Source organism: Podarcis erhardii (assembly GCF_964252035.2).
Source record: "Podarcis erhardii genome assembly, chromosome: 3".
Taxonomy (NCBI): Eukaryota; Metazoa; Chordata; class Lepidosauria; order Squamata; family Lacertidae; genus Podarcis; species Podarcis erhardii.
In genome coordinates this window covers 93,779,130-93,799,044 of record NC_138507.1, presented here as the reverse complement: position 1 = coordinate 93,799,044, position 19,915 = coordinate 93,779,130, and the positions used below count along the sequence as shown (strand labels likewise).

The following is a 19,915-nucleotide window of genomic DNA, read 5'->3' as shown; positions in this document are numbered from 1 at the left end:
CTGCACTTGGAAAAGCACAAATTTGCTATAAGGTTTAGCCAGATTATTTAATGATGAGAAGCAGTACAAAGTCATGGCTCTGCTCTTAGTAGATTTTAGCAGAGCCCGTTGTATGGCTGGCTGCTTATTTAACATATCTGTGAATATTAAAAGAACAATCACATTAAAAATCACATTAAAATTACTGGTCCATGGGTTTGTCACATTCTAAATTGCTTAACTTTTTTCATTCAATTAGACCAAATGAAAGTTGTTTTTTGTCAGAACAATTTGGTAGCTAGCAATGTCAGTGTCTGCTTGCCTTCTTTTTCTTTTTCCGTACTTGCCTGCTTTAAAGTGCTTTTGTTTCTGATCTTCATGAGCAACTGATGATGAGCAGAGTGTGAACGAGCACTGATGGTTCTGTACTCTCAGTGTATTGTGCATAATTTCCCCTGACCTGAACTGTAGCCTGTATTGTTGGGTAGAAGTGTGATACAGCACACCAACCCTTTTGAGAAATTATAGGGGTGGAGCCAATCCAGACACTGTTTTCATTAGCCTTCAGATTACTGAGAATGCTTGTCAGAAACCTTTGGTTTTGGAGGGTGATGTCATGATCATTGCACACGTTGCTTTTACAAGGGGGGCAAATATACAAAAAAGGCCTTGTGCAGTTCAGCCCTGAGATTGGACATGATGACACTTTAACAAGTATATCTTGGAGAGAGGGAAAAGGAAGGGTCTGTGAAACTTGTTATTTTGCATTTTATGTACCGTTGGTTGTTACTTTTTATATATAGTTACTCCACTTTTACTAAGGTTATTTGAGATCACTTTGATTAAGATCCTACAACTCAAACATGCATTTGTTTTAATATTAAGGCTGCATTCCTAAGGTTACAAGGGAGAGGAACTGAAGGCATTTGAACTGCTTTATCCTGCACCTGGCTGGGCCTATATGCAAGTTTCCAACAACAACTGTACTCTTAACGCTTTCCCTTCCCCTTTGACTGCCAGTGGCTTTTCAGACAGGAGTCTTTCTCATCCCTACCTAGAGATACCAAAGATTGATCCTGGGTCCTTTTCCATACAAAACATGTGGTCTACCATGAGGTAGAGGAAAAGGGAAGGAGAGATTTAGACATGCTCAGAAGTTTATTTAAATTTCTCTCTGGTTTGTGGTCTGTCAGAGTGCCAGGAGGACTTTGGACGCAAGCCACATCTCAAGATAGCCCCCTTCTGCTTCTTCAGATTATGGAACTCTAACATCTGTTGGCTTTGAAGGAACCAGCCATAGGGAGGGAACCAGCCAACGTCAGATATCTGACGTTGGAGGGGTAGATTTGACCTAACTTGCAGCCCCTGGAATGCCCTTTCAGATATTGTAGGGTTACGCTCTGGGTTTTTTCATTTTGACAGTTTTCAGGGTCCTACTATAGAATCATTATATCGGCCTTTGTTTCCCTACCATTGGGGAAGGCTCAGGGGAGAAGTTCTGTTTCGCAGATGGGTTATTTCAAAATATGGATGGCTCTCTTACCCACTTCAGAAGTTGGCTGCTTCTTTGTGATGCACACTCATCCCTGTAGCTTTCAGATAATTTTCACTTCAAGGCAGAGGTGCCCCTAGTAGGCTAATTTTGTGTGTGTGTGTGTGTGTGCTTGTGTGTGTGATCAGACCAGCACCTAATTGGTGCTAAACAAATATTTAGTTCATGACAAAACTTTCTGTTTCAGAGCAGCGCCTTCATTTCATCTTTGATATGTTTGTATCAACACCAGGTGAATAGCCTTTCTGTTTTCTCAAAATTGATGACTGTTTCATGGTCAGTTACTTTACACAGGTTAACTTATGGGGAAATGAAATTGCCCTCAAGTGTATTGATCAGGAATCAGCTTCTGATTTGATTCCAAACTAGATAGGATTATGGCACTTCCATGTGCTTAAACAAGAATTGTCCCGGGAACTTAGAGCAGGGTCCAAGTTTTAAGACAAAAAGGGGCATACAGATGAAATTCAAAGCCTCCTTACCTGCAGCCCCCACTCTTCTGCTGTGCATTGGCAAAACACTTTGGGGAGAAAAGCTATAGGTGATAGGGTAGTTTTGTACTTTGCATCTGTGAACTCTTCTTGGCTTCAGAATCAGACCCTTCCCCGCAAATGTTCTCAATTGATTGGGAAAGTTCATGTTTAAGTGCATGGGATTGCCATCATCAATTACATTTTCGTCCTTGGCTTCTCATTTTTACTGTGTGGATTGTAAAAGTTATAGCGCAATTGTGAAAGCAGCATCTAAACTAGCATTGATGCATATCAGTTTGATGCCTCTGTCATTGCTGTAGAAGACTGTTGTGCAGTGCCTAACTTGCTGTTTGGAAGAGTTTTTATCCTGTGCACATCTCCTTCTGGTAGCTTAAAAAAATCATTTGTCATTAGTTAAATTTATGGTGGCAGTTTTAGATTTTGAGGAAGCTCTAGTGACCTCTCAGGTAATTCAGTGAACCTGTCACTAATAATTCCATTCCTTAGCTAATAGTACAGAGTTTAATACAGAAATTATGAGCTAGGCCTCTTTCCCCCCAGGGAAGATTTTTTTTTTTAAAAAAAAAACGTTTTTGAAGGGTCAAGGTGCATGTGTAGTGTATTTAAACAGGGGTTAGGAGATTTTGTACTTTGAAGAGGAGTTAAGCTTTCTCTAAGCTCTAAAAGTGTTCTCTTTTTAAGAACACTCTTGGTATAAATCAGTTATATAATAACCCTTGATTCTTAACTTTCTGTTCCTTACCATGAAACTATACACAAATTAATATGTTACAGATAGGTAGCCGTGTTGGTCTGCCATAGTCAAAACAAAACAAATTCCTTCCAGTAGCACCTTAAAGACCAACTAAGTCAGTTCTTGGTATGAGCTTTCGTGTGCATGCACACTTCTTCAGATACACTGAAACAGAAGTTTCCAGACCCTTCTATATAGTGAGAAGGTGGGGAGGGGTATTACTCAGAAGGGTGGTGGGAATGGGTGATTGGCAGATAGCTGTGATGAGCCTGTTGACGACTCTTAACGACTGCAATAGGTCTTACAGGAAAAAGCAAGGGGTGAAAAGGTGAAAAATGGCTGTTTGTCCAATATAGAGAGCTGAAGGACACTGTTGGCATTTTATGGCATACATCGTCTAACATTGTGTATGCCATAAAATGCCAACAGTGTCCTTCAGCTCTCTATATTGGACAAACAGGCCAGACCTTACGCCAAAGAATAAACGGACATAAATCGGACATCAGGAATCACAAGACAGAGAAACCAGTAGGAGAACATTTCAATCTCCCAGGACATTCTATACAAGATCTCAAAGTAGCTGTTTTACTACAAAGGAATTTCAGAAATAGACTGGAAAGAGAAGCTGCTGAATTACAACTTATCACCAAACTCAAAACCATGGAAAAACCTGGTCTGAACAAAGACCTTGGATTCTTATCTCATTATACATGACAAAGCCATTTTTCACCTTTTCACCCCTTGCTTTTTCCTGTAAGACCTATTGCAGTCGTTAAGAGTCGTCAACAGGCTCATCACAGCTATCTGCCAATCACCCATTCCCACCACCCTTCTGAGTAATACCCCTCCCCACCTTCTCACTATATAGAAGGGTCTGGAAACTTCTGTTTCAGTGTATCTGAAGAAGTGTGCATGCACACGAAAGCTCATACCAAGAACTGACTTAGTTGGTCTTTAAGGTGCTACTGGAAGGAATTTGTTTTGTTTTGACAAATTACTATGAACGCTATTGGAATATCGGTGTACTTCCAAAGTTTTACATAGTTCTAGTATTACAACAGTTCCAATTTGCCCAGCCATATACAGTATGTGGGCTCTGTCCTCATAACTTTCTGGCCTGGCTACAGGTTTTAGGGACTTGGGAATGTGAGAAGAAAGAAAGTTGTTTTAGACTGTTGAAGATGGAGTCTGAGGCTTGCACTGTCTGTCTGTCTGTCTGTCTGTCTGTCTGTCTGTCTGTCTGTCTGTCTCTGTGCTGTGGTTGGCATGGAATTAATTAGCAGACTCATATGTTGTGTGAAATTTGTCCCCATCATCAGTATTTTTTGGAACCCCTTTTCCAAACCCTTTTTGGAATACCCTTTTCACTGGTATTACAGATGTTGAAAAAGTTTTTGAAAGGAAACTGAGAGCCTGTAGAATGCAAAGGCTGACAAAGTTAATTTGGAACTAAGTGTTAAAACACTTATCAGCATTACAACACACTTTTAAAAGTAAAATAACACTGAGAATTACAGGTGGGTTTCCTCCCCCCCCCCAACTTCATTGTCATGGGTGTGGGGAAAGAACCAGTTTCATATGCGTAATATTAGCTTTTCTGCAAGTACAGCTCTTCACTCATTGCTGTTGGAGAAAATGGAGCCTGAAGCGCCTTCACATACAGAGCTTCCAAAAACAGCTATGATATATATTGTAGTTAGATAATTGATCATCATTCAACTATATTTTCTTACTTGTGAATAACAGTGAGGAGGCTGACAAATCCTGCATTAGTTTAAGGGCTACGGAAAGCTGTGCAGTGGGAGCATATACCTCCTTCATTGCTCATGGCTTAGGTTTTTTGAATGTTAAGCTGGTGCAACTGTAAATGGGTTGAACGTTTCCCATAGCCTTGGTGAGTTTGGAAAGGAGCCCTGATAAATTTGTGGCAAGGAGGCACAATGGATTATTTCCTTCTGTCTCTTCAGAGACTGTCAAATCGATGTAATGTCAGAGCTTTTTTTAAAAAAATGAAGGTATTAGGGTACTTAATTAAATTATTATTATTATTATTATTATTATTATTATTATTTTATTTATACCCACCCATCTGGCTGGGTTTCCCAGTACTTGCAAGAGTGAGCCAACACATGTTCAAATAATCTTAAATGCACATGATGATTAGCGATTTCTATGACTTATTGCCTTGAAATTAATGATAACTTTATTAAATAAGTCACAGTAAGTTAAAGTCCCTTAGTAGTGTACTAGTTGTGCTAGTGGAATGGCTTGCACAGGAGACGGGCCGCAAGGCAGAACAGTTATTGTTGCTGGTTGTGAAGCAGATTATGGTATCCCTGATACTTGTTGCATAACAAGTTTCCGCTAGTATTGCGATGGATTTCTTATTGTGCAGCCATTATTCTTGTGCTTAATGTTACTGTCACAGCCCTTGCACTGACAGTCAAAAAAATGTTGAATTTGGGCTTCTGGTTTGAAAAAAAATAGTTGAATTTATGCATTGTTTTCAAATAATAATAAAAATTATCTCATATATTTGTTGAACTAATCCATTTTTAAAAGTTACCAGCTTATAATTAGAGCTGGTGGTTTTCATTTAGTGTGAGCTATGCAAAACTGGAGCGTCCCAGAGACATTTAACACATGCTTCTGAAGGCACTGAAGGTTAGCTCTCTCAAAGCCCGGCCATTGATTTATCTGCATGCAAGAGGAATTCCCAGGCTCCCATCTCTTTGCCAAGAGACAACTAGAAAATATTGTCTCCGCATTGGAAGAGCTGTGTTTGGGCAGTGCTCTCAAACCCAAGCAGCCTAGTGAATAAACATTTAAATTTGTGCTCAAACAACATTTTCTCTTGCCTTGTCTGCTTCAGCCTTCATTAGTGTGTCAGCAAATCTCAGATCAGATAAAACCTTCTGTATGAGCTGTTGCAATGTCCGTTTACTCAAATCACTTGGACCTCTTTTGTAAAGAAAAAAACTCCTGTAGTCTTAATACTTATTGCATTACCCTAAGCAGGAAAAAGTGTAGGTGCTGAATAAAGGCAGCTATTAGAGTCCATGGTGTTACAGTTCTCTGACTTAAGCATCAACCTCCCAGGTTGATGCCATAACTGTTCATTTGATAAAAGAAACATTTATGAGAGCCATATACATAGCTTAAGTTGTCCCTAATTGAACATTCACAGCCTCCCCCTTTGTGTATGGAAAAACTTTAGCACAGGCAGATTCCAGAAGCCTGCAGAGAATGTAATACAGTGTTATAGAATATCCATTTGTTAAATGCTAAAAAACGCAAATCGAGTAAACCAAACAAGCCATCATAAGATGCAAAGCAGCACAGGTTTTTTTTTTTTTTTTAATTAATGGCTGCACTCCGATTCATCTGGCCATGTAAATAGTTGATATCATCTCATAGAGCTTAAAAACATAGCCATGATGAAAACAGACATAAAACATCAATAACAGTCTTGCATAATGCTAGTTAATAATGAAAGGTAGTGTTCTAAATTAGCTGGGTGAGTTTTGCAACTGGCAACCATGTGGAAATCTCTGGATGCTAGGTTGGCAATGGACGTCTCCATCTAGCTGGCCCCTCCAGCTTTCTAAAGCAGGCAAGCAGAAGGGCTTATTTAATATATTTATATCCCAGCTTTTTCTACAAGGAGTACATGGTTCTTCCACTGCTCAGTTAATCCACATAACACCCTTGTGAGGTAGGTTAGGTTGAGAAGCAAAATGTCTCATAGAAAAGGATCTGAAATATTTTCCTTCAAGCTTGAATCTGTTTTATTCTGTGTTGTTGTATTTGATGTACTGTTTTGGGGGGACAGGGAGCGGGTGGGTGTGGGGGATTCCCTGGTCCTGAATGGGGTACCTGTGCCCCTGAAGGACCAGGTGCGCAGCCTGGGAGTCATTTTGGACTCACAGCTGTCCATGGAGGCTCAGGTTGACTCTGTGTCCAGGGCAGCTGTCTACCAGCTCCACCTGGTACGCAGGCTAAGACCCTACCTGCCCGTGAACTGTCTCGCCAGAGTGGTGCATGCTCTAGTTATCTCCCGCTTGGACTACTGCAACGCGCTCTACGTGGGGCTACCTTTGAAGGTGACCCGGAAACTGCAATTAATCCAGAATGCGGCAGCTAGACTGGTGACTGGGAGTGGCCGCTGGGACCACATAACACCAGTTCTGAGAGATCTGCATTGGCTCCCAGTACGTTTCTGAGCACGATTCAAAGTGTTGGTGCTGACCTTTAAAGCCTTAAACAGCCTCGGTCCTGTATACCTGAAGGAGCGTCTCTACCCCCATCGTTCAGCCTAGACACTGAGATCCAGCGCCGAGGGCCTTCTGGCGGTTCCCTCATTGCGAGAAGTGAGGCTACAGGGAACCAGACAGAGGGCCTTCTCGGTAGTGGCGCCTGCCCTATGGAACGCCCTCCCATCAGATGTCAAAGAGATAAACAACTACCTGACATTCAGAAGACATCTTAAGGCAGCCCTGTTCAGGGAAGTTTTTAATATGTAACGCTGTACTGTTTTTAACACTTGATTGGGAGCCGCCCAGAGTGGCTGGGGAAACTCAGCCAGATGGGCGGGGTATAAATAATAAATTATTATTATTATTATTATTATTATTATTATTATTATTATTATTATTATTTACCGGTATTTGATGTTTAAATGTGTTGTAAACTGCTTTGATTTTTTCCCCCTTTAAAATGTAAAGCGGTATAGACATGAAATGAATAAGAACAATAATTGGACCTGCGCCAGTAGCACAACACGCCTGGCACTGGGAGAATTTTGAACACTGCTGCAAGACCCTGAGACGGAAATGCTATGTGGTCCAGAATCACCTGGAACCAGCTACCCACATATAAGCAGAATCACTACAACCCAGTGTTGTCTCCACCCAGCTTGGACCGCTGCTCCAGAATTCCATGACTGATGATACCGAAAGCTGCTGAGAGATCTATTGTTACTAGTTCTCCTGAAACTAGTAACAATAGAGATTGCTAGGACTCTTCATGTTACTAATAATAATTAACTAATACATACCCCACCCATCTGGCTGGGTTTCCCTTGAATGGTTTCCCTTGAATACAGTGCGGCTTCTAAACTTTTAAGAGTTGACCAGGGTGTGGGTGGGTGCAGTTAGACAGCTAGCTCCAATATGGTGGTTGTGCTTTTCACCTTGTCTTAATTCTCACAAGGTAGAATTGAGAATACTTCCTTTTTTGTTCTAACAGCATTGTACATAAATGGACAGGTGATGTCTTCTCTAGATGCCTGCCAAGCAATGTAATCAGTGTGTAACATCGAGATGGTGGGATTTCTAAAGTACCAACCTTGTCCAATTTATGAAGTGCTGCATGTGGCTTTTTGCATCATTTATTATGTTTACGGGTGATGGACTCATATCATCTCCTGCCTTGGCTGCTTGTAAAAATAGCCCAGTCTGGGGGTTTGCGTATACTTGTTCAAGTTTCCTATTAGTTGTAACTCATAGTGGAAAGCCAACACCTGTGATAATGGAATGCATATGACTGTGTAACTTTGTATAAATGTTAGTACAGCTGCGCTCCAGTGTAAGTCATTTATTATTGGTGCATGTTTGTCAGATCAGGCAACTTACTTGAAGTTACAAACAGGCGTGTTAAACTCTACTTTAGAAAGTCAAGCTTCTATGACTGTTGAAACAATTTAATTTCCTCATCCAATTTTATACATTTTGAGAAAGGTACACATTTTGAATGTTATTTTAAACATGCAAATTTTTGCACCTTTTAATATTTTAAACCATACGCTGCAGTTGTTTGATTTCTTTCAATAATTTTGGTTTACATCAGTTGTTTAACAAGCCTTTATGGTGTATGATGGGGGGAACGACTGAACTGATCTGCATGATTTGTTTGTGTTGTGACTTTTAAAATCATAACATAAATTTTAATATTTACATTTTTATACTTATTCTGAGATCACTTGCAGTTACTTTATGTGGTACTACAAATGCATGGCAAGTTGCTGTTATGAGTAGCCAAATACACAGGAAATGTGTCAAAATGAGAACATATTCACAAACAACTTGAAATTGTTGAAGGCATTATTCCTCCCCATGTGTGCACTGTTGCACATGTGAGAAGGGATAAGCATAGTGTCCACTCCCTGCTTAATGCTTGGGTACCATAGATATTTTCTTATTTTTAACAGAATAATGCAATCCTCTAGCCATCTTCCTCCTCTTGTGGATCTTGCTCGGTTTAAAAAATGACGTGTCCAAGGGTTTTATCATCTGGGGGAAGGAAAATGGGCACAGTGATGTAGTAATAGTAGTTGCTAGTAGTAATTTTTCACCGTACATAGGACAATGTGATCTTGAAAGATACCATACCATCAGCTGCCTCAAAGCGACAACTTAAGTCATAGTACACACCAAACCTATCCATTCTTAAGGAAATCAGCCCTGAGTGCTCACTGGAAGGACAGATCCTGAAGCTGAGGCTCCAATACTTTGGCCACCTCATGAGAAGAGAAGACTCCCTGGAAAAGACCCTGATGTTGGGAAAGATTGAGAGCACAAGGAGAAGGGGACGACAGAGGACGAGATGGTTGGACAGTGTTCTCGAAGCTACCAGCATGAGTTTGACCAAACTGCGGGAAGCAGTGGAAAACAGGAGTGCCTGGCGTGCTCTGGTCCATGGGGTCATGAGGAGTCGGACACGACTAAACGACTAAACAACAACAACACACCATAGTGCATGCTGTTATTCCAAGATCAGATGAGGTTGTCTCTTAGTTGTCAGAATAACTGGACCTTGGGGTACATTACGAAACAAATGATTGAATTAGCCAGCAGGGAAAAAGCAAGTCAGACTGTACTTATTTAATTTCTTTGGACTTATTCCTGCATATTTGCAGAATATAATATGCATGTATGCATTCTTATGTTTATAGGTCCATAAGTGCTATTAAGGTTGGCATAGGGCCAGCTATCATACCTCATAATACGCCACCAGAGCTTTTAAGCTGCTAAGGTAAGATACATATGACCCAACTCCACCAATGTCACACATTCCTTTGCTTATAACCAGCTGACTGTGTGTAGCGGAGATCAGCCTGTTTAACAGATTTTGTGGTTTGATTGAAACTCCACAGGTGTGTGTAGTGTTCCTTTTGAACTCAAGAGGTTATATTGTTGGTTAGCTTATCCATAAATAATTGAAATTAAAGCATGCCTGCTGAGGTTATTAGTCGGCCTCTATTGTATGAAACCCTTTTGGTTTCTTTACTTAAATGCCTGTCTTCACTACACGTCTCTTTCACAACCACACCTATTTATTTATAGAAAGAGAAGATTTTTGTGTCTGAAAAGCAGTAGGTAGCAGAAAATTGGCTGATAAAATCATGCTTGTGGGAAATGATCATCACTAGCCATAGAAACAAAAGAGACAGATTTCTACTGCTCATGAATTGTGACTTCACAGCTGAACTAGGCATCTTACTGCTTTTCATACGTGTTTAATGAGAAGTGGCTGCCATACTGCCATAGAGGCCAGTTGCATTTCTGTAGTCTTCCATTGGTTTTCAGCCTGTCTTCACATGTTAACAAAATGCTTGTTCTTATTTTTGAGAGTTTGGCTACATCTTTCTTCAACATTTCTCTGGTTACTAGGATGCTGCATAATGCTAAGCTGAGTAATATGTGCAAGTCTCTGATTTGGCAGTAATTCATGTCTGGGTCTGTATTGTCAAGGGCCGCTCTAGTCTCCAGACAGTAGTCCTAGGGCTAGAATTATATTGGGCTATACAACTTAACCATTTTGCACAAGCTCTTGCTCACTAATAACGCCTTCAAGGAGGTAATGGCCAGAGTATTGCATATGAAACCTAAGGAATGATGTTCCACTGAGGTGCATAGAATCTTTTTCTCAGCCCTTGACTATTGTAGCTTTCCCAGGACAATGGTGCATGTCATTTGTGGAAGAGTGTGGTTCCAGTTACCTTTAAAGGAGCAGTTGCATAACTTGGGAATTCTTGCTGCCCTGTTTAGGGAAGTTTTTAATGACTGATGTTTTAATGTATTTTTAATCTTTTGTTGGAAGCCACCCAGAGTTTATTATTCCTGTCTCACCTTTACTCCCGGATGCTTGGTTGACAGTTGTACCCATGAGTGTCATTCACCTCTTCTGATATAGTGTAATAAAAAAAAGAATGTAATATGTAATATGCCTTCCTGGAAGATGGTGATTTGGGCACTGTGGTATGTTCCTTTCTAGATTAATTACTGCAGTGCTCTGAATCGCAGTGGAGAGATATTTTATTTCAGTGATTTAAATCAACAAGTTAAATGGCCGATTTAAGAACATAAGAAGAGCCCTCTGGATCAGACCAGCTGGCCATCTAGGCCAGCATCATGTTCTCACAGTGATACTATGGGAATTCTGCATGAGCACAACATGTAGATTTGTGCTCAGTTGATTAGAGCATAGTGCTGATAGCACCAAGGTTGCAGGTTCAATCCCCATGTGGGACAGCGGCATATTTCTGCATTGCAGGGGATTGGACTAGAATACTAGATGAACGTCAGGGTCCCTTCCAACTCTGCAATCCTATGATTCTTCCTATTTGTGCTCCCTAACATGCAATGTGCTTTTGCCATAGCTGGGTCAGCATCTTCAACCAACCATCCACTACAACCATAGGATTTCTTTCCTTGTCAGTTACTGCCAGTTCAGGCACCATATATATGAGGTTAGATTTTTATTTATTTTTAATTTTCGCCCCAACATGCATCACTTTCCGCTTGTTCGTTTTGCCGTTGCAATTTTATTGCCCATTTACCACATTTGGGTAGATCCTTTTCAAACTCCTCTCAGTGCCTTTTTGTTTTGACCATTTGTTGTCACCAGCAAACTTTGCTCTCTCACTATTCATTCCTAACTCCAGGTCACTTATGAACAAGTTTAAAAGCTCAGGTCCCAATATAGATCCTGAGGGACTCTGCTTCTTACATCCTTACATTGTGAGAACTGTCTTTGTTTTATTTTTTTACAGTCTGCTTCCTGTTCTTTAACCCACTACTGATCCATAAGAGGGCCTGCCCTCTTACCTCATGAGTAAGCTTGGCTTAGCTTCCTCTTTGATGAGGGAGTTTGCCAAGAGCTTTTTGAAAGTCAGAGTATGCAGTGCCATCTAGATTGCCCCTATCCACATGCTTTTTGACACTCGAAGAACAAAACAGCTTCAAGTGGATTTGTTTAAATATAAGTGGTCTATAAAAATAATCCAAATAAATCAACGCTAAAAAGGTCATACAGGCAGGGTTTCTTTTCACTAAGACTTATTCTTCTAAGTCAGGGGTAGGCAGCCTAAGGCCTGGGGGCCAGATGTGGCCCAATTGCCTTCTCAATCCGGCCCACGGACGGTCAGGGAATCAGCGTGTTTTTACATGAGTAGAATGTGTCCTTTTATTTAAAATGCATCTCTGGGTTATTTGTGGGGCCTGTCTGGTGTTTTTACGTGAGTAGAATGTGTGCTTTTATTTAAAAGGTGTCTCTGGGTTATTTGTGGGGCATAAAATTTCGTTCATTATTTTATTTTATTTTATTTTTTCAAAATATAGTCTGGCCCACCACCTGGTCTGAGGGATGGTGGACTGGCCCATGGCTGAAAAAGGTTGCTGACCCCTGTTCTAAGTGCTTGGTAATTCTAGCTTTATTATCAGTATTGCTTTCTTTCAGTTTTCCCAGAATGGACATGTAATTTTCTAGATCTTCCTGCCCTCTATCCCTTTATAAAAATAGCTGTTACACTGTCCAATTTTCAGCCTTCTGTAACGGAGGCTGATCTTACAAGTTAAATTTTTTTGTTAGAAGATAAGCAATTTCACATTTGAAATCTCTTGGGTGGATGCCATCTGGAACTGATGATGTATTGCTTTTTATTTTGTCAGCAAGACCTAGATTTCCATCTCTTGTCACAGCTGTTTACCTCAGTTTCTCAAACTTCCTTCCTGAGAAAGTTAGTTCAGGGACTGGGCTCTGTCCTGTATCTTCTTCAGTAAAGATGCAACAAATTCATTCAGCTTTTGTTGTTTAGAGCGTAGTGCTGGTAACGCCAAGATTGCAGGTTCAATCCCTGTATGGGACAGCTGCATATTCCTGTGTTGCAGGGGGGTGGACTATATGAGCCTATGGATCCCTTCCAACTCTACAATTCTATGATTTCCTCCTTTTGCACACCTTTTGACCTCAGATTCCGGAAAAATAAATGATGTGACCGCAGATTCAGGAGACATAAAAGAAGGTGCCACAAGATTTGGTGGCAGTGGCATCTCCAGACTTAAATGTCTTTTAAAAGGGTAGACAAGTTTGCGGAGGATAGATCTATTCGAAATGATACCTAAATAGAACCTTCCAGGTTCAGAGACGGAATGCCTCTGCATACCAGTTGCTGGGATCTGGAGAACAATGGGAGAGGATTATTGCCTTTATTCCCTGCTTGTGAACTTCCCAGATGCATTTGACTGGCCTGGCCTCTGTTGGTAGCTGAATGTTGGAATTGGTAGACTTTTTTGGGACTGACCCAGCCATGCTTCTCTGCTGTTCTTAGTGTAGAGTGGACCTATGTTTGCAAAGTGTAGTGAAAAATCCATATACAAATCTTACAAATGAGGTACCTGGACGCTGGAGTTTAAACAAAATAAAAAAATTCCTTCCAGTAGCACCTTAAAGACCAACTAAGTTTAAAGGAGTTTAAAGTTTCTCTAAAATAGCAAACCAAATAAGGCCATCTGAAAGAGTCTTAATCTAGCAACTAGTTCAGTTTAAGAGGAAAAACACAGATATGTTTAGCAGCAATATTATGAGCTTCTCCTGCAGAAACGGTGGGGGGGCATGTTAATGGTAATATCCTGCCTTTCTAACCTTGCATGGAAATCAAGCCTTTGCCATACCAGCTGTTACCACTGAGCCCTTGCCCCTTGAGGCTCGTTAGGAGAGAAATTCGACTGTCCAATAGGAGAAAGAGAGCTAGAAATTCCAGCCCCCAGCAAGCCTGATTTAAGGCAATTTGCATGTGCATGTCATACCGACTCCTCTCTGCAGTATTGCAGAGCAGCCTCAACCAGCTATTTTGTCTCTGCTGTTCTGAGCAGTTAACCAACAGCTTTTGCCGCGAAGACTTCATAAAAGATCGTGCATATAGCTTCGAGTTTTCTTTAGTTCATTTCAAGATAACGATTTTAATTCTTCAACACTGTTTTTATTTGGCAATCAAGGAGAGATTTCCTCCCCAAATATTTATCTCTAGTTTCTGCCCTACATTTTTTGATGCGGTTTAAGCCAGGAATTTCAGAATAATTGGGTGAGTTAATGCAAGTATTAAGAACTTATGGGTTTGTTTGTTTGTTTGTTTGTTTGTTTGTTTGTTTGTTTTTGCAAAGCCGTGTTAAGTATGCATATGATTGTTGACTTACAATGAGACTGCAGTTGAAGGGGGAGACTTAAAAAGCCTGAGAATTAAGTGTGGCAAAACTTAAGGGGCTGCCAGGGAACGTGTCTAAAGTAAGAGATTTCCTGGTTTTGTTCGGACCCAACAGAAGGCAAAATGCTTTTATAGTGATTGAAGAGAACAAATGCAAGTAGGTATTGTTTTTAAGGAAGCAGAATGTGACTGCAAAACTGGCAGAAGGCATTCAGCAATTAAACTTGATTGGTATCTTAAATTTACTTGGGGATATGCATGTACAACAAGCAATTTTCTCATCTGATAAACTGAGATTAGGAAACCTGCACTGAATGTCATTTAAAACATGTTCATCGTATGTCTATTTAGCATACTAAAATATTGTATGGTTTTATGACTTTTTTTACAACAAAACACAGTTATTAAGTGCAGAATTCTAAAGGTATTCGAACTATATTGTCACTTTGAAAAGTGTGCACATGTTTAGATACAAAAACATTTAACCAGTTATATTCTAAAATCATAGCTCAGCTGTCCTTAATGATTCCTGTGTGTCAAAGCCAGTTTAATTTAATTCAGCTTTGCAACTTTTGTTAGCAGAGCACACTGGAAGGTTCTAGATAATACACATTATCCAAAATCGGTTTCAAACTTACTGTGTTATGTGCCTTTCAAATGCATGTAGCAGAACAATTCTTTTACAGTTGTGCATTATCTTAACAGGATTTTCTACTGCTGTGGGTTACTCTAAATATTGACATTCCCTGTTTACATAATTTATTGTGGGTTCCTGTACATGTTTCAGTTCATTTTCAGTACAAGTTATTTCATTTTTCAGCTGAAAAATAGCATATCACTGTGTGTGTGTAGCATTTTTGTAAGAATAAAGGATTTATCATAATGAAAACTTTCCTTTACATAGCAATGAAGTCATTAAGGTGTGTATATAAGATTTAGTGTAATGACGGTGCTTAAAATTGTAGGGTGTATGATTTAAACTTCTTGCATTAGGATTCTTAGAATCCTTTTGCATTGTGCTAAGAGTGCACAGCTTTCCTTGCTTGATACAGGGATGTCTTGCAAGCATATAATTTCTAGTCTAAAATGTTATTTGTAAATTTACCTAACTCTTAAAAATGGCTCTTTTGCTGTTTGGTGAAGAAGCTATTGACATATTTAGCTAAGAGTTCTGCCAGTTCCTCAAGTTACCTAATACATTTAATTTTTTCATCTCAATTTACTTTAAGTTGTACAGTGTTATTCTAAACAGAAACTACAATTGTATATTAAAGTCCCTTCTAGTTAGTTTGTTATCATCCCAATAAAGGCGAGAACCCATTACGTGGGTTGTTCTTACACTTGCATTTAATCTTTACCTTTAGCTTCTTCTAGGTAAGTTAACCTGTTGACAGATTAAAAAATATATGGCTTTTAACTTCATCTCTCCATCCTTACTGCTATTCCCAGCAGTCATTCCTTCACTCCATTGCTGCCAGTGCTGAATTAATGTGCATTCTCTGTGCCTATCTGTAAAGCAATTTTTATTACCTTGGCATGGTGATATCTGGAAAATCCCTGTCAGTAGAATTGCAATTCCTAGCCCAGCCTTCAGCCCAGGAAATGAAATAATTTCTCAAGGTCTATGCGGGGTCTTTCTCTATGCGGGGCTGCCCTTGAAGCTGTCCCAGAAACTCCAGCGGGTGCAGAATGCTGCAGCGAGGCTCCTCACAGGGTCCCTGCCATGGGAGCATATTCACCCAGTGCTTTTCAAGCTGCACTGGCTCCCGGTGGAGTACAGGGTCAGATTTAAGGTGCTGCTTTTGACCTTTAAAGCCCTTCACGGCCTGGGACCCTCGTACCTACGGGACCGCCTCTCCCGGTATGCCCCACAGAGAGCCTCAAGGTCCATAAATAGCAACACCCTAGTGGTCCCGGGCCCTAAGGAAGTTAGATTGGCTTCGACCAGAGCCAGGGCCTTTTCAACTCTGGCTCCGGCCTGGTGGAACGCTCTGCCTCATGAGACCAGGGCCCTGCAGGGTCTGATTTCTTTCCGCAGGGCCTGTAAGACAGAGTTGTTCCGCCCGGCCTTTGGCTTGGAGCCAATTTGATTCCCTCCCTCCCTCTCTCTCTCTCTCTCTCTCTCTCTTTCTTTTCTTTTCCTTCTCCTGTGACGAGGCTACATTTTAATATTTTTATGTTCCATTATTTTAATGTTGTATTTTATTTTTGTTTTTAAGTTGTAATCTTTCTTCTTGTTTTTATTATTGTTTGTAAGCCGCTCTGAGCCCGGCCTTGGCTGGGGAGAGTGGGGTATAAATAAAAAATTATTATTATTATTATTATAAGGTCAGGGCAGAAACATCAAGTCTTTTGGGATGTGGATTGGCAGTAATGCAACAAAACACTTAAATACGAGAGAAGATTAATCCTAAAAATGTTTCGTGATTTGGAAGGTGTTGAATAATGTGATGGATCCATTTAGCTCTTTATGAGGGACTGGTGGATTATGTTGTGACACAAGAACCAGCTTTCTCTTTAAGACCATGTTCATGGAAGACAGTCTTACTCTGCTAGAGTGATCACCAAAGAAGAAGAATAGGACAGTAGAGGCCCAGATTTAAAACACCCTCCCCTTGGATGTTTGGCTAGTGGCACCTACAGTGTAGTAGTAGTAGTAGTAGTAGTAGTAATAATAATAATAATTAATAATACCGCACCCATCTGGCTGGGTTTCCCCGGCCATTCTTTTGGTGGATTACATACTTCCCCAGCCTTCATAGGTGTTGAGACTATATAATGCGTCCATAGCATTTTAAAAAAATAAACAATTCATTTGAGAATTGGTTTTATCTGCTTTATATGTTTATAACACACCCTGGAGTCAAGAATGATGAAAGACAGTATAAAAGTTCAGTGTGTGTGTGACACATACATATGAGGATTTTAGCAAATGAATATTTGCAACAATCAGCTGAGTGACCCCTCTGAATTCATGTGTTGTGAGCAAACGCTATGCATTAATGATTGATTTAGGTTTAAGAAGGATGTAAATTTTAAGTAGCATCTGCAATAACATATACTTACACCTGTACATAATTAAAACCCATCGCCTGTGCAAAAAATGGCTGAGGAAACATTCACATCCAAGCTTCAAGGGTGAAGAATCAGATAATGGGCATCCTACTTACCTTAATACATGAGTGCTCTCAGCTCCAAGCTCTTATTAGGAGGAGACAGAAAAGGGCTCTGCTCAGGTGGTGATCGAGGGAAGAGGGCTATGCAAGCATATGCCTCCACCCTTGTTTGAAGGAAAGGAGTTAAAATACTTTATTTTAACCATGTTGAACTTGTTAATACTTATTACAGCAAGCTTGTTGGATTTAACACACACACATTTTCATTGTACACATTAAAGTAGACCTAAACTGCTTCAATTAGGGAATGGCATTCTGCAGAAACAGAGCTTCCTCGAGGAATAAGTTATCATAGTTAAAGACAAGTGTTCAGTGTATAGCTAGCGGCCTATAAACAAAATGAAAAGCAAGTGCCAGGAAACTGTGGGAGACTCCCTTGGCCTGTGAATAGCACTAGGGAATTTCAAAAATGTCTAGCTGAGAGCCGGAAGCTAAGATCAGTGCTTTTTTCTGGGGGGGCGCATACCCCTAAACATTTTGTGAATCTAAGTTTGACCTCATTGAGGGGCAGTATTTTAGTATAAGTAGGAAAATGAGAGTACCCTTAAACTTTTTTTTTTTAAAGAAAAAAAGCACTGGGTAAGATCAATGACATTAAGCATTTTAAAATCTCCTTAATTGCCTTAGGAATACTGGCTTGAGAGATAGATAGAAAATCCAAATATCAAGGGCCGTCTGTCGCTTCTCTCTCACCCAGACACCCACATAATTTTGTTGTAAAACAAGAGTAGCGGAAGGGTGCAGGCTTGCTGTATAAACATTCTGTAGAAAATCATAAAATTTATTTTAATAATTATGCAGGTTGTTGCATATCACTCTGTTGCATATTGCTTAGTTTGTCTGTCTTGCAGCATTTTAAGGAAAACACCTTAATGAAGACTTTAGAATGAGAAGACATATTTCCATCAGCTAGCATACTGCAATCTCTTTATCTGGCAGGAATTCAATGATTTAAACCAGGCATAGGCAAACTTGGCCCTCTAGATGTTTTGGGACTACAACTCCCATCATCCCTAGCTAGTGGTCAGGGATGATGGGAGCTGTAGTCCCAAAACATCTAGAGGGCCGAGTTTGCCTATGCCTGATTTAAACAGCACAACCCCCCTAAACCAGGATTGTTTGCTTGGGAGCTTTCTTTTCCAGCTTATATATGAAATAATTTCATGTGCAAGTTGAATCTAGGTTAAATGTTATAGAACAGTTGTCATCAGTTTTTTAAGTTGAGTTTTTGTTGGATTTAGGAGAGGCTGGGGATGAATGGTACAACAGCTAATTAGCTGGTTCCTAAGGCCATCTAAAGATTTATAATGCTCTGCAAATGAAACCACATTTCCAGTACTTCATTCCCACCTGATTTTGCACTTGTCTTTTTCAATAGTAAGTGGTGTTAGTCCAGATGGCTTTTCTTGAACCAATGTTTTTTTAAGCCTCCTTCTCCCACCCCCACACCCTTTCTTAATAATAACATAAAAAACCTCTTCAGAGTAATGAAATACGTCATCTTGGCCTGAAGGAATGGGAGAGGTTTACCCACATCTAAAATTAATATTCACTTGAGTGAACACAAAATCCTGCACACATGTCTGAGTGCAGTACAGCATTACAGTTGTTCCTTAAAGTCTTGGACCAAACACAGGTGAGAGTCTATGTGGAGGTGATGGCATCAGAGACGGCTCAGTTTATAGCCACAATTGCATACTCTGTGAACTACCTAGGGGACCTTTTCCTAAAGCTGAAGGGTCTGGTTAGTATCAGCCCAGCAGATGTAGCAACAGATCACTGAGTAGCCCACTGTACTAGTTTTGTGAAGCACTTTGAGGGCAAAGTCACTAATTTCCATCCCTAATTTGATGCTACTGTTGAAGCAGATCTCGGGGACATTCCTTGAGTACCGTCTGGTCCAGGTTTGTGGGATCACTTTCACTTGGTTTGGCCTGAGGATATGGGCATGGGTTCTGACTATCTAGAGCAGGCATAGGCAAACTCAGCCCTCCAGATGTTCTGGGACTACAACTCCCATCATCCCTAGCTAACAAGACCAGTGGTCAGGGATGATGGGAATTGTAGTCCCAAAACATCTGGAGGACCGAGTTTGCCTATGCCTGACCTAGAGGAACGTTTGGGAGTTGCTTTGCCTTCTGTGCAACTGTGGGTAGAGACTGAAGTTGCTATTGTTTGTTTGCAGTTTGATGTTTAATGCTGAGTCCAAAGTACATTACTGATGGCGTTGAAATTAAACCTGATGGTCATGAGTTTTCTGTCTGTAGTCTCAAAACTCAGATGAAAGATATTCCTGCACCTTGACATAACATCAGAATATTTTAAAATCATTATTAAAGCTTTTTCATAATACAATAAGATAAAAGAGATTTGTATAAATTAAAACAGAGAGAGAAGAAAACACAGAGTCCTGTCTCAAAGGTAGCTCTTAACCTTTGTCTCACACAGAAAGTGGTGGACCCTCCCAGCTCTCACCTGGGAACTTTCCTTTCTTCTTCC

General features: G+C 40.3%; 1 protein-coding gene across 3 annotated transcripts in view; it reads left to right on the top strand.

Moving 5' to 3' along the window:
* DISP1 (dispatched RND transporter family member 1) overlaps window positions 1–19,915 on the top strand; it is an 87,114-nt gene that overhangs the window by 27,368 nt on the left and 39,831 nt on the right. Inside the window, exon 1 of one of the 3 annotated variants that reach the window (XM_081857776.1) lies at window positions 13,842–14,120. The exons of the other annotated variants lie outside the window; for them this stretch is intronic. The gene's annotated coding sequence lies outside the window, so the exon portion shown is untranslated. Of the gene's footprint in view, window positions 1–13,841; window positions 14,121–19,915 lie in introns of those variants that run through there. 3 annotated transcript variants of the gene reach the window in all.